The sequence below is a fragment of the Phalacrocorax aristotelis genome, chromosome 8 (assembly GCF_949628215.1).
Source record: "Phalacrocorax aristotelis chromosome 8, bGulAri2.1, whole genome shotgun sequence".
NCBI classification, from domain to species: Eukaryota; Metazoa; Chordata; class Aves; order Suliformes; family Phalacrocoracidae; genus Phalacrocorax; species Phalacrocorax aristotelis.
The window spans coordinates 12,358,267-12,372,652 of record NC_134283.1 but is presented as its reverse complement, the minus strand read 5'-3'; the positions used below and the strand labels follow the sequence as shown (position 1 = coordinate 12,372,652).

Sequence of the window (14,386 nt, the reverse complement as noted above, 5' to 3'; positions counted from 1 at the left end):
TATATGAATCGTTTAGCAACAATTACACTTGAATCAAGGTTAAATGAAAAAATTTCTTGGGAATAGTACGTTCTGTACAAATTTATGGCTTTGAATAGATATCAGGTGATAAACTGTGTTATTTTTCCGCATTTTTTTTCCCCTCTTGACTCCTTAATTAAATATTACTGTTTTGTTACAAGGGCTAAAAGAGGAGCATAGATACAGCATTTTCATTTTTTTTTAAACAGATCACATAACATGCATGTATATAGCTGAATGGATGTGGCTTTAATATAGTCAATAATACTGAACTCATTTCTGTATGCTAGAAAAGATTAGTCCTAGAATATTTAATGTTATATTAGGATTGAAAGAGTTCTTTGTTTCTTTCTTTACCCTTTTCAGTGGAAAAATCAAAGCTGCAATTTTTTTCCACTGAAATAAGAAAAAAAAGTTGCTGTATAGAGGCTTAATTTGTTTTGCATTAGAATGTGAATAGGTTGGAAATTTTCTTTTGAATGAATCCTCTTTCTGCTTCCCAAATTGAGGAAAACAAGGAAAAATAAATTCTTACGTTCTGGTTTTAATAAAATCAGTCAGTTTCATTACTTACTGCTGTTTTCTGTCCATTACCATCACCTGTTCAGTGCTTGGGTGCCACATGAGCCAGCATGTCTTCAGCCCTGACCTGATTCCACCTGCAGCAGCAGGCTCATATTTGTATGCAGCATAGGTTTTGCGGAGAATGTGATAATTACAGTGAATTCATAAGATGGAGATTTATCTCCATTTTTTCCTGGCCCTTGTACCCCTGTAGTTTGACTAATTCACTCAGTGCCTGTTGAAACCTGATGAGGCAGTTGTAAGACTGTTTCATTGCCAGAGCAAGCTCTGTGCTTTGCAGATGCTGATTACACTCCAGGCCTGTAATCAGGTCTATTCATGAGGATGATCCTTTCCCCATAACCTTGGGTTGTGGACTGGGCTCCACGTTCCTTCACGGCTCATTCCCACCTGGTAACACCATCCATTTCTTGGTGTGGCACATCCTCGTTTGCTGCCCTGTGCAGGAAACAGCCCCAAGGGAAGGGCTGATGGCAGCATCGATTCTGTGTGAAGAATTCTAATTAGCTCTGTACAAAACTACCTAAACCCCTTTTCTGATTATTTAGTATATACAAACGTGTGCATGTCTGGTCAGGCACTCCAGTGTTTTGTGTGTACACAGATCATAAAGCATATGAGCAGTGTGTGCATATGCATATCGTAGTGTAATTTTTGGGTCATTATAAGTGATTGCAGTATGTAATTGAGGCCTGATGCTCACTTACTATCTTCTGCTGTGAGCCTTGGGCAACCGAGACGCTGTGGGGTAAGGCAGGACTGGAGCCTAACCGTAAGCAATCTTGCCCAAGCATTTTTTTTTAAACGCTTACATTTACGTATTTTCCTTCCGTCGTGACACGTGTTGTGCCAAAACAAACGCCAACGCGTGCGCACAGTGCGCGGCCACGTAGAGAAGCCGGTCTGGCAGAGCAGTGGCGGCAGCCGGCCTTTTCCCGGCTGTTCACGGCTGCGGCACGGGGCGCTGCTCGCCCCCCTGGCCGGCAGCGGCTTGCCTGAGCCTTGCCGGGAGCTGAGCTGGCAGCGGGCTCAGCCCGCCGGGCTGCGGCGGCGGTACCGGGAGCGGGGTGAGGGCGGCGGTGGGGAGGCGGGCGAGGCGGCGCCGGGCCGATGTGTTGGGGCTGCGCGGAGCCTCCGCTTATCGCCCGGCGCCGTGGCTTAGTTGGTTAAAGCGCCTGTCTAGTAAACAGGAGATCCTGGGTTCGAATCCCAGCGGTGCCTGCGCGGGTATCGCCAGTGTTTTGCCCGCAGGCGCTGTTTTACCGCCGCCGGGCGCGACGGGGACGGAGCAGCTCCTGCCGCGGCGACGGGAGGGGCGCCGGGCGGCTGCTCCGCAGCAACCGGGAAGAAATCATCCATTAAATATATGCATGAAAGTCAAGGTGCCGCAATTCACGCGTTGTCCGCCCCGGGCTCGGCAGTCCCCTGGCCGCTGTACAGCCGTGGTTGCATCCCCACTCCCCGGGGGGTTTATTCATATACAGCTAAGAAAACGCCTCTCGAATTCCTCTTTTTTTTCTTGTCTCTGGATCTTCAGTAGCCTCTCACTTGGGTTAACGAAGCTATTCTTGCCCCCCTTTTTTTTTTCCCCCGTTACAGTTTGAGTGCGTGTTGGCTAGGTGTCTGATGCTGAGGCTTCTGCCACCCATCAGTACCGAGACTTACCTTTCACCTCTTCTTATTTGCCTGTGTTACATAAAGTCTGCCTTTTTCCAAGCGAAAGTTGTACTAAGTGCTCTGTGCTCTTCTCGATATAATTAGTGACACAGCAGAGGGACAGAAGGTTTTCCTACATGTCTTTAAAAATCAAAGGCCAAATCCTGCCCCCTTAGGCTTGTGAATTAGGTTCCATGAAATGATTCCAGACTCCTGTTACTGTAAACAAAGGCAGAAACCATCCTTAGATCTGAAGACAAAAGGCTTAAAACCGTTAGTACAAATAATACAAGTAGCCTAGCAGCCATACCCTCAGGCAGGTTTTTCTGGGCTCACAACAGTGACGGGAGTAAATGGATTCACAGGCATATTTGGAAGGTCAGGTTTTTCAGGACTCATCTGCAGCCAGATTGCAGCTGTCAGTAGCCCCAAATGAAATGTATAAGTCTAACGTCCAGGATGAGCATCTTTGGTTATAACATTTACCTGCACGAATCTTTCCTTGAGTAGTATTTGCTGTAAAAATACAATATAGATAGTATTTGATATGTGATAAAAATAAGTAAACCTTTCTTGCAAGTTGCAATATGTTTTTAAAAATCAGGAGTATTTTGGGATTAACCTCACATAGATTGGCATTGTCTTAAAGAAAACAGAAAGAGCTAGAGTTTAAAACAATTGGAAAGTGCAAATTAAGGAAGATTTGGGTAAAAGAAGCTGTAGTGAATGTCATGGTGTGTCCCCTGCTGTTCTTCAACCAGCAGCAGTTTGAATTCTGGAGGGAATGAGAATTTTGAAAATAAAAATCTTGCAAGGATATTTCTGTTCCTCTGACCTTTGTTAACACCCTTTTTTGATGCATCAGCTGGAATATCATGATGAGCCAGCCAGGCTGGCACCGGAGTGGGCTGGTCCCTGTGTACTTCAACATGGGCACCCTAAGTGACTCCGTAGTTTTATATATTAGTCACAGACATGGACCCGTGGCTTCTGTAACAGATTTCTAGGATGATCTGCATATTTATGCAGGAGGTAAAATTTTAAGCCAATATTTAAGTACAGTGAACTATGGCATTATTATTTTTTTGCACATATTCAATGATATATAAATATATCATGTAGGTTGCTTGTTTTGGCTCATACTCACGTTTTAAATGTGCATTCAGGAAATCCCTTCAGCTTTCACTGACTGCCCAGAGGATATGGGTGAAGGGCCTGCTGTGCTGGACAATTTGCTGTATTTCTTATTTAGGTTAACATCATTAATAAGAAATTCCACATTGTGAAATTCACGTAGATGTGCCTGTTTTGCTGACAGTAACAACATCTCAGTGTTCATTCATTTCCAAGATTTGCCACCAGCCTTTTCCTTGCAGAGGGGCTTTGGATACTTTCAGACTGTAATGTCAGCCTAAAAAGGTGTAAGTCCATCTGCCTTCCTCATTCACTTTTTCCAACGTTTTGCGCTACGTTTTGTCCTTTGTGTACAATTACAACGAAAAGGGTAAGTGCTGTCTACAAACCATGCAAAATTGAACTGTATCCAAGAAGGTCGAGTTTTCTGAGCGTCCCCAAACAGGAAATATGTGTAGATTCTGGTTCACAAGTGGAAGCGGTGCCTATGCCTGTTGAAATTGGTCTTGATTTTGGCTGAGCACTACATCACCTCACTCATTTTCCTTGCAGAAGTTGTCAGCTGGTCTATTCAGTCAGTCCAGCTAACCACAGTGAAACTACTCCCACACAAAAGTTTCTGCAGGATTAAGGCCTTCAGCTGTTCTTCTGTTACAAGTAATATTTAGTTCTTAAGTTGAGAACAAGAGCAAAAAACCCGAGAAACCCAAGAAACCTACTCATCAATGAGATTGTGATAAGTGTTTTAATACATGTGATAAAAAATACCAATCCTCTGTTAAAATGTCAGAATACTAGTCATGCCAGAAAGATTCTGTATAATTTGTCATGTGAAATTCTACAAAGATAGGTTTCTAAGGTAGTTTAAAAGTACTAAGCAAATCACTAACACTTCAGCTAAATGTGCATATTGAGTGTGTATGGTTTTTTGGTTTGTTTTTTTTTTTCTTTTACATTTACATGTGGGAACAGGCCAGATGAAGGCCACTTAAAGCTAAAATAAGATTGTAGTTCCACATCTGCCAATAGTGTTAAAACTGCATTAAAGCTTATATGTGATTTTCCAGGTAGCAGGTAGTAGCAGCTGTCTTTGCATAAATATTTGCATTTTCAGTTTTAATGTGATCTGAATAAGCTTCCTTCTCCCACTCTCCACCCAAATGTTACACCATCACATCAATAACCAGTGAGGTAAAGCAGTCGTACTCAGTATATAATCATGTCATGAACTGCTCTAAAACGCTGCAAGTGGTGCTCATAGACCCCCTGGCCCTTATGCTACTGATATTTGCAACTTTGTGTTTGAAAATACATATATAATCAAGCATGACCTGTTTAATTCCCAACAAGCAAGAGAGAGCCTGGTCAGGCTGGTGTTGTGCATCAGGAGACATGCTCTTTGCTCTTCAGCTGCTGTTTGGCTCTGGGCACACTGCTCTTAACTTCTGATCTCTTTTGCCATCTGCAAAATTATAATAATACTTACTGATCTCACAGAGTTGCTGGGAGAGTTAATTAATGTTTTATGAAGCACTTTGAGCTTTTGGATAAAATCAATATTATTAAAGCCATGTTTTTATTTTTCTTCTCAGTAAGTTCAGTCTTTCTGCAGTTAGGCCGTGCTGGTACTAAGCCTCTTCATCAGTGCTGGCAACATTTGCAGATGCATTTGGACTGTTTCTGGGAAAAGGGGCCTGACTGACTTAATCTCACTGATAGACTAGAAAATCAACTTCCAAATAAAACTTCAGAAGGGTTTAAGTAAGGGTGTTCCTTGAAAATTTAGTATGTAGGACTGGTTTTAGTCTTTTTATTGAAGGTGCTTATTAGGTATTCAGATTATTTTGTGTTTACCTACAGAAATATATGTAACACATGTTTTTACAGGCCAGTATTTTTCTGTCAAGATACCTTTCCTTTTTTAATCTTTCAAAGTATTGCAACATTTTACATGAAGGTGTGTGATTATTATAGCAATATGTGTTTCATATTGCCTGAGAAAAGGTAAGTGTAATAGGTAGCTTGTGACAAGTATTTAGAAAATACTTTAAAGTCTTTCTAATTGTAAAATATGCTATATTTTTGTTGCCAAACCCAACCAAGTGGTCACAAACTGTAAGAAAGTATGCATACCATATTTCTTATGACACGTTCCCTCCTTCAAAGGGAACAAATTAACACCTGGTAAAGACAGGGAATCCTTGCCAGGTAAGTATAATAAACTATATGCTTTTGTAAAAGCGTATTATAGGAGCTCACATACAACCCTGACCAATTCATGCGACAGATGCAAATCCCTAGAATTGTTAATTGTGCTCTGGTCCTTATATCTAGAGAGCATACAGTGTTCAGCATTTTTAGAGTTGTAATGGATCTCTGAAATCATATTAAGGTGGACCCAAAGAATAATATAATTGCTAAGAGCAAGTATACTGGTTTATTATTGAAGCTGGGAGAGCAAATATGCCTGCCTTTCAAAATTCGGGATGAAGTAAACAATGTAAGTTCTTGAGCAGTAACTGTTTGGGCCCTCTCTGTGGACCTTACACATAGGTAATTTAACCATGATTTTCTCTAATGGTTCCTAGAATGCATTGTGTTTTCTTAACCATTACTCATGTTTACCTTAATTTTCTGGCTTGTGTGGGCAAGGACAAAATATGAGAGACATGGATTCACGAACAGGTGAGGAGGCTCTGGATTGTTCACACATAGTCTGTAAGCAAAGCCCGATGTAAGTAGTACAGCGCAGCCTCATTCTTGGCAAAAAGATCCTCAGTTTAGAAAGGCAGAGTTTTTATAATTAAATATCTTGCCTTTGTGTATTCAGTGGCTGTTTATATGACGCCTGCCTTTGACTTGCTCTTGTATCGTTTAAATACTATAAATGCAAAATACATGCCAAAAGAACTTGGTCAAGTGTCTCCAGCGTGAACCAGGTATAGCCATGCTCTGGACTGAACCTGCTTAAGGGTTTTCATGAGGCATTCTCATGTGTTACAAGTTGAATGTAAAGCCTTGTCTTGAATTAGTCTAATAAAACACCATCTGGAATGGAAAAGACCATAGTTCCAGGCTTTTTTGAAAGCCTTAAAAATTAACTTTGGATGAATAAATAAAATATTTTTTTATGTATGTAATTGGAAAAGAATTTTATGTTCTAGCAGCTTTTCATTCTTTACCCTAGTGGTGGCAAATTTTCTGAGGTGAGAATGAAAGAAACAAGGAATCTGACTGCCTGTATATTAATAAATAAAGTATGTATCCTTTTGTTTTCTAATAGCAGCTACATCACTGGAACATGTGTTCTAAGGAGAATATTTATTTTTTAAATAGGAGACTAAGCTATTGAAATAACACTGCTTTATAGAACTCTGGATTGAGCCAAGTGACTTTTAAAGTCCAGGAACATTTTAAGAGGCGTCAGCTTAGATTGTAGCTTTGTTCTCAGCTGCTGCTGCTGCAGGTTTTCCCTTTTGGTGTCTGACATAATTTGAACACTTAATATTTGACTTGCATGTGTAAGGTGTACACCAGTGCTAGAAAAAGATGATATACTGGCATACTTTATTTGACTTAATCACAGCATATACAGTACCTCTAAGAAGCTGTAGGGTAATAAATTTAAGTTATCCTGGGAAGTGTATTTTTAATAATCTTTTACCTTAGACAGCTGGCAAAAACACTACAATTTGTACCCTTTATTGATTTATAGCTGAATTAAGAGCACAAAACTAAACTGTTTTTGAGAATCAGCTGCTGAGATTCTATCAAGGTGCTATAGAAGAATAACACATGAAGTAACATCTCAACAGCTTAGCATTTATATAAAAATAATGTGAAATGGTGAAAATAATGTGAACGGTGAAAGCCAGTGTCTGACATTTTAAAGAATTTTCGAAGTGGCAGGAATTACTCCAGAAGGTCTTTAACTTCTGTGCGGTTGTGACTATTCATTTGCCCAGAAGTCTCGTAACCAGCTTGTTCCGTGAAATTGTATCCAGAACTTACCAGAGTTATGGTGACTCCATGCTGCTGACTTAATAAAGTTGAGTATGTTAAGTGTCACTTAAGAAAATAACTATACTCCAGTTGAATCAGACTGAAGATGCATCTAGCCCAGTGGCCCCTCTATAACCATGGCCAATAGCACATGTCTAGGGCAGCACATAAGCATAGGGCAAACATGCAGTGATATTTTGCCAGAATACCCTAACAGCCTCTGGTGATTTTCAGCTCAGGGTCTTAAACTCTCACATACAGACCTGATCAAATTTAATTTTTCATTTCTCCCTGTCTGTGAATAGGAAAAAGTGAAGTGACTACTGCAGGCAGATGTGCATATTGGAGACTTCTTTATCACAGGAACAGTTGCCTAAAGGTGGAAAATATTAGAGGCAGTCAAATGTTTAGTGGCTGTTTATTGCAGCAGTGACTGTAGGCTTAGGGGGAGCCTAAATTTCCAGTTTGCCTGTGAGCTGGCACTGCTGTCTGCACTTTATTCACAAAGATTTGGGTGAAAGCTTTTGATGAAAACATTGAGTGAAGTGAAGCCACACTGCCTGTTAACCCCAGTTTGTAAGACTGCCCTTTTGTATTTCCTGACACGCTGTTCTGTCATGTGTCATGCTTCGACAGGCACATCCAGCTACATGGTGCCATGACTGTATAATGTGATGTGATGTGTGTGTCATGCCAGAGTGTAATATGTCAGCTCTGAACTTTGGGAGGGGGACGTGACACAACTGTGTACAGTTTGGGGTACTGTGGTCTGCATATTGCAAAACAAAGACATTTTCCAGTTATTGCGTTGCTGCTTGTAGAAAACATTGGGTTGGATGGTTTAATTTGTAAGTAATTTACAGAAATGGTACCTGTCACTTGTAGGCTTGTAAGATTTTTATTGTCTATTCTTACAAAATAAGACACTTTAATGTCACTGCTTATTGAGAAGAAAGTGACTTGCCCCCATCGCCCAGCAGATCAGTCCTTCATGTATATTCTGCTACTGATATTTACCGTACAGACCTTTATGGAGGTAAAACTGGCCTGTGAAATTAGAGATTGATATCCTGTAAAGTGTCAGTTAAAAGACAGAAAACACTACAGAGGGCAGCAGCAGAGACTGTAAGAGATAGGTAGTGAGCAGTTTAGATTTTTCCCATTTAGGACATGTGTTGGCCTTATTCTCCAGTCAACCCAGCTCATAAGTAGAGTAGAACAGGAAAAAAACATTTTAAAAGCTTGGCTGTGTTTCAGGTCAGACTGAAAACCAAGATTCTGCAAGCAGGGAGACAGGTTAGCTAGAAAATTGCAAGTGGTGTGCCATCCTGCAGCAAAATGGAGATCTTTTAAATAAAAAAAAATGTGGCTGAAATCCATGGCCACAAATCGTGGTGTTCTGTGGGACCACTGGGAGAAGTAAGGCAGTTTTGGAAATGTTCTTTGACCACTCTGAAAAATGTTATTTCATTAGCTATGCTTGGCTCATGGTCAGAAGTTTACTTTCCTGAAGGTGTTTTCACTTATGTTTTAAATGTACATTGCATATCTTGACAATTTGATTTGTTTTATTAGATGGTGAAACCCTTACAATTCAGTTTATTTTCAGCTTAACCTGCTGTTCCTATTCCAACAGGGTATAAATGGATTAACAAATGTGTATCCATAAAAATTAATTTTTATATCTTGCTTTTGTGTAGGAGAAGTAGAGATTTGAAAACTGTGCAGCCTGATGTCACAGGAGACCTGTGTCCTAAGTGTGATCCAGGTGGGGTGAAAATGGACTTTGCAGTAAGAAATACATGTCTGTAAAAAGGTTGCCGAGAACTTTATTCCATGTATGTAGCCTTATTGCTCATTTCGAGAGCTATTTTAAGAACGTTTACCTTGAGTGAAGGGCAAGTGTTGTTAACACCCATGAAATAAAATCTACAATGTTAAGGCCTCCTACATGTAACATTTGGTTTTGGCCAAAGAGACTTTCAATCCTCAAATGAGTTGAAATTTAGTATATTTTGAAGGTATTTATTAATGGCTGTGGTGTCTGCTCAGTCTCTGTACATCTTTTTCATTGTGGTTAAGGTAGTGAGATGCGGACTTTGCAGAGAGACCTGTAGAACCTGCAGCACGATCCCTGCAGGTGAGTGCTTTGCTCAGGGTTCATCTGCATGAGCCTTGTTCTAGGACATTGCTTTTCTAATCCTGGAAATGTAAGATTGCACAGATTGCACGGGCGCACGTGTATTGCGAACATGGTTGTGGGAACTGCTGTTTCACACATTGGAAGGACCAGCATGCAAGTTATAATGCATTCATCAGCCACAGAAAAGCCAGCAGCTTATCACTGCTTTAAGTAATTTGAAAGATAATGCCTGAGGTACATGAAACAGGGAGGCATCTGTCCTTCCTTTTTGCAACAGGTCTTTTCTTTCCTTCAAAAAACTGTAGTTAATGTATTATTAAGGTTTAAACATACAAGGATATTTTTAATATTAGTTGATGAAGTAATCAAGAATTGACCTCACTGACGTCAATGGCAAAATTCCCACTGGCTGTGCTGTAGTCAGGTTTTCATTCAATAAAAAGATAATACAGAATCTGATTCATAATGAGGGGAGGAAAAGATGAATCAACCCAAGCCGTGTGGGTAGAGTTTTTCTTGTGTTATTAACTGTGTAGGGCCATGAAAACAAGGTCTGTCCTTATCTGCTTTAGTATATATTATTATTCTTTACTTACATATGACTAAACACGATTAGCCCTCGATTATTCCTGCCAAAGCATGTGTTAAGCTCTCAGTGCTGTCAATGAAAACTGAGTGCACAGTTTTTCTGAAAATTTCTTGATAATATTTTAACGTTTTGACAATTTTTGAAATTGTCATCTAAATTACATCATTTTAATGCCATAAAGGTTGATTAGGTATTGTTTCTGGATGATTTTTTTAAACAAAAGTGCTTTTTAGTATGTATACTATATACATTAAAAAATCTTTCTCTCTTTTTCTCCTGTGCTAGCAAAATGAAATGGTTGAAACTATCGTAAGAGCAAATAACGTGACCATTTATACCTATAATTTAATTTGGCAGATCTCCATGAATGAACATACTGGAATGACATAGCCCAGAAATAATTTATTACAGTGCCCTAATTATTACGGATTTGGGTTAATATTTGGAAAAAACATCTGATATAAACTATTCAATTAACTTTGTGTGTTTATTTCTGATGAAATGCGATATTATATATAGTGCTTTCCTGTTAGAATAAGTATTTACTGTCAGTAACAGAAATTTTCAAATAACATGTTAAGTCAGTTCTGTTTGGCCAGCCCTAAATGGCTATTAATTTCAGTACTAGGATGTCTTTTTTTTTTTCTTTTTAAAATAGCATTTTAATTTGCGTCTAATTTTCAGGCAAAACAGAATAACTCAGTTTTTTCTCTCATAGGGTTATGCTCTTTTATGCAGTGCTTCTCATGGTTATTTGGGTTATCTTTATATAATAGATATGGATTGATGCATTATCTTAATTGAGCAGGGTACCAATACCCTATTATTTCCCTACCTTTAAAGCAACACAAATCCAATCCTTGTACTGTAGTATCTATATTATCTGAGTTCTAAAGTTTGTTCTTTTATTTTCTAATAGAATGCCCTTTAAAGTGTAAGCGCTCGGTGTCGTTAATCACTATGACTGCATACGTGTATGTGATGAAGATTGGGATTATGCAGGCTGTTCAGGTACCATTATCACATGACATCCTTTTCTTTTGTCTGAGAAAATGTATCCAAGGTATTTCTAGAAAATTCCTTAGATGAAACTAGTGTATGTAAGGTTTGCATATTGAATGAAAAAAAAACCAAAAAAAAAAGCTCAAGAATATTACTCTCTACTCTAACCAGCTGAATAGATATACAGGCCTCTGTGTCCTGCAGTTCTTTGACTACCCAGAAAAAGAAACCATTCAGTGAATAGTTAACTTGGGGCACTCTGTCAAAATGACTATACTGCCTTGGTTGCCATGGCCAAAATCTGCCTGTTCTATGACAGCAAGAACAAGGTCAACTTCATGTGCGCCTTTAATATTGTTTCCCATGAGGTCAGCTGCCATTCCTTCTGGCAGTCTCTGTGGCTGTGGTCTGTGGAAACAGAACCTGGAAGATTAGGGGATAATGAATGAATTAGTAGTTGCAAACACAAATTTGGAATGATTAGAGCCCAAGGCTGCTATGAGTTAGCATATCTGTTAAAAAGGTGCTAGTAAGACCCGTAGCACTGTAGCTTACATGCAGTGGTCTAAATTCAGTGTTACATGACTAGAAAAAGAGAAGGATTTAGTCACTTCTTTTGATATCATCTTGTTGAATCTCTGACTTAATAATTTCCAAATGATTTCACATAAATAGATTATACAGCTGCTGCTGGTTTCCATATTTCAGCAACTCTGAACGTGGGGCCCTCAGGAGAACATAAAAATAGATTTGGGGCTGTCTTGGCACCACTGGCTTTAGGCCTGCCTGACACTGATCGTAGCTAATTTGGCTGCAGAGCTCTTTGTTGGTACTGTACAATCTGAAATTGATCCAGATCTTTGCTCTGTATCTGTTCTTTCCTGTGAAGAACTTCAGGAAGAATATTCAGTAATGACCACTGGAGTGAAGATTGCCCTTAAGGAAGAAAGCATGCTTTATTCAGTAAATACAAATACTGCTGAAACAAAGTTATATTGTGGTAATACTAAAAATGTGAATGCTTGCACATCAACATTTAGGTATTGCTAATGTTTTTTGCATTAACTTTTTGTCCCCTGAACTCCGGACATTATGGAGCTTTGCAGAAATTCTAATGAGCCCTTCTGTGCTGGAATGCATCAAGTAAATTGCCTGCAAATACAGCTAGATTTGTGCCGAGCTAAATGTGGGCACTGCAGTGAGTAATTGTAATTGTTTCCAACTGGGATCACTGTACTTTCAGTAAGTCTATAGACATGGGATGAAATATTTAAAATTGCTTGGCAGTTCAATATTTGCTAGTGTGCCTCACTTTTGAGAAATAGGAAAGCTTTGTGATTCATACTTCTGTATCATTGCAATCAATGGGCACTGCATTGCCATTAAGATCAGTGAGTGTAGGACTGAGAACAAATGAACTAATCAGAATACAAAAGTTCTTTGCAATAGGGGAGACAAGAAGAATTGAATTTGTGATTGCTACACCTGTAGCTGTGGAAATGGAGCAATGCCATGTTGGCTAATGAAACAATGGTATTAAATATTATGCCTTTTGATCACTATTTTTTTTCAAGCTAGTACAATGCCATTTTTATGGACATAACTACTGCTATATTTTTTGTAGTTAGAGCAGAAAAGCATTGCATAAGTAAGATTAAAAAATAACAATTACTGTAATTGCTGTCACTTTTGAAAGTTGACAAGTTACTGTAGCAGAATAATATTTTAAAATGCATAGGTTTTGCTAAGTTACATGAAAATTGTATGCGAGCTGCCATATTTTTAGTACTCAACAACAAGAATGCCTAAAAATATTTTTGTTCATTGGTTCCAGGATGGTCTGTGAATAATGATAGATTCATAAAAGCTAATTACAGTGAACTCCCAAAGCAACTGGTTGGTTGAGTTAGTAACTGAAAAATCAACACAACCTGTCTATAAATGATTCTGACAAAGTGAATACAAATTTCACTATAAATCAATACTTATTATTTTATTCAAATATGTTTAAAACTGATTTAATCTTTGGAGCACCTCCCCAGACATGGACAAACCAAAGAATATGCTGCCATGGGGAAAAGTGCTATAATGAAGGATATTTGAACACTGGTAGCTGTAAATGCATATGCCAGTCTTGGTATCATGGGAATTTCTGTGTTATGTATATTGCATTACCCTGAACTCCTCTCCAATCTGTACAAGATCAAAGTACTTTTTCTGTTAGCTACTTTTAATTTAGAATTTGTGACCCTGCTGGTTCTGTCTACCAGCTTGACTGCTTTCTGTTTAAGGGAATTAATAAACATGTGGTGTATAAATTTAGAGAAACGCATGTATAAATTGGGTTTTATTATTGTTGCCTGTTGCAGTATTTCCTCCCCACTCTGTCCCCCCCAGCCCCTTTGGAATTTCTGTTTACTTCTGAGATTTCCCAGGCTGCGAGCTCTGTACAGAAGTCATATATTTAGGAAAGGTAAAATTACCTTCACATAATTCTGATTTTAAGTAGGTACTGTTTTGTAACATTCCCATTCATCTGCCTACTACTCCAGATACTGGTGGATATTATCTTAAGTTGTTCTATTACAGTCTTTTCCAATTTTATTTCCTTATGCCTGGTAAAATAATATTTTTCATTAATTTAGTTGGCTTCTCAATCTGGCACCTTCATCTCCCACCCAGTTAAGGGAATAACTGGAATGTTTTGACAGCCACATAAATATTCTGGGAAGGGATGACATCTCGGGGCAGTAGTGCATGCAACCACGCTTCTCTTGCCCTCAAGGATAAATAAACAGATGTCCTCTCCAGGGAGTACCATTGATGTCTCCTGAGAGATTGATGCATATGAAAGAGGATCTTGGATGACTCTACCTTCAGAAAAAGGGAAGTGCCTCTGTTTGGCAATCATATTTACATACGATGTTGTATTATAACAATGCGTACAGTTACATAGTCCAGGTCTCAAATTGTGTGAAGGATTTCTCAAAAATCTCTTGAAAGCTTTGTGAAAACAAGTACCTATGCTCTCTTAAAACAGTTTTGATCCTCTAAATCACTCATACTCTTTCTTTCTTTCTTTCTTTGTTTTTCTTTCTTTTTTCTCTTCTTCTTTCTTTCTTTCTTTCTTTCTTTCTTTCTTTCTTTCTTTCTTTCTTTCTTTCTTTCTATCTTTCTTTCTTTCTTTCTTTCTTTCTTTCTTTCTTTCTTTCTTTCTTCTTTCTTTCTTTCTTTCTTTCTTTGTTTTTTCTTTC

At 38.8% G+C, this 14,386-nt stretch overlaps 1 non-coding gene across 1 annotated transcript; it reads left to right on the top strand.

Moving 5' to 3' along the window:
• The first annotated feature begins 1,753 nt into the window (after positions 1-1,753).
• On the top strand, positions 1,754-1,827 carry TRNAT-AGU (transfer RNA threonine (anticodon AGU)). The gene has a single exon. It is a non-coding gene; the product is annotated as a tRNA-Thr (tRNA).
• The last annotated feature ends 12,559 nt before the right edge of the window (positions 1,828-14,386 follow it).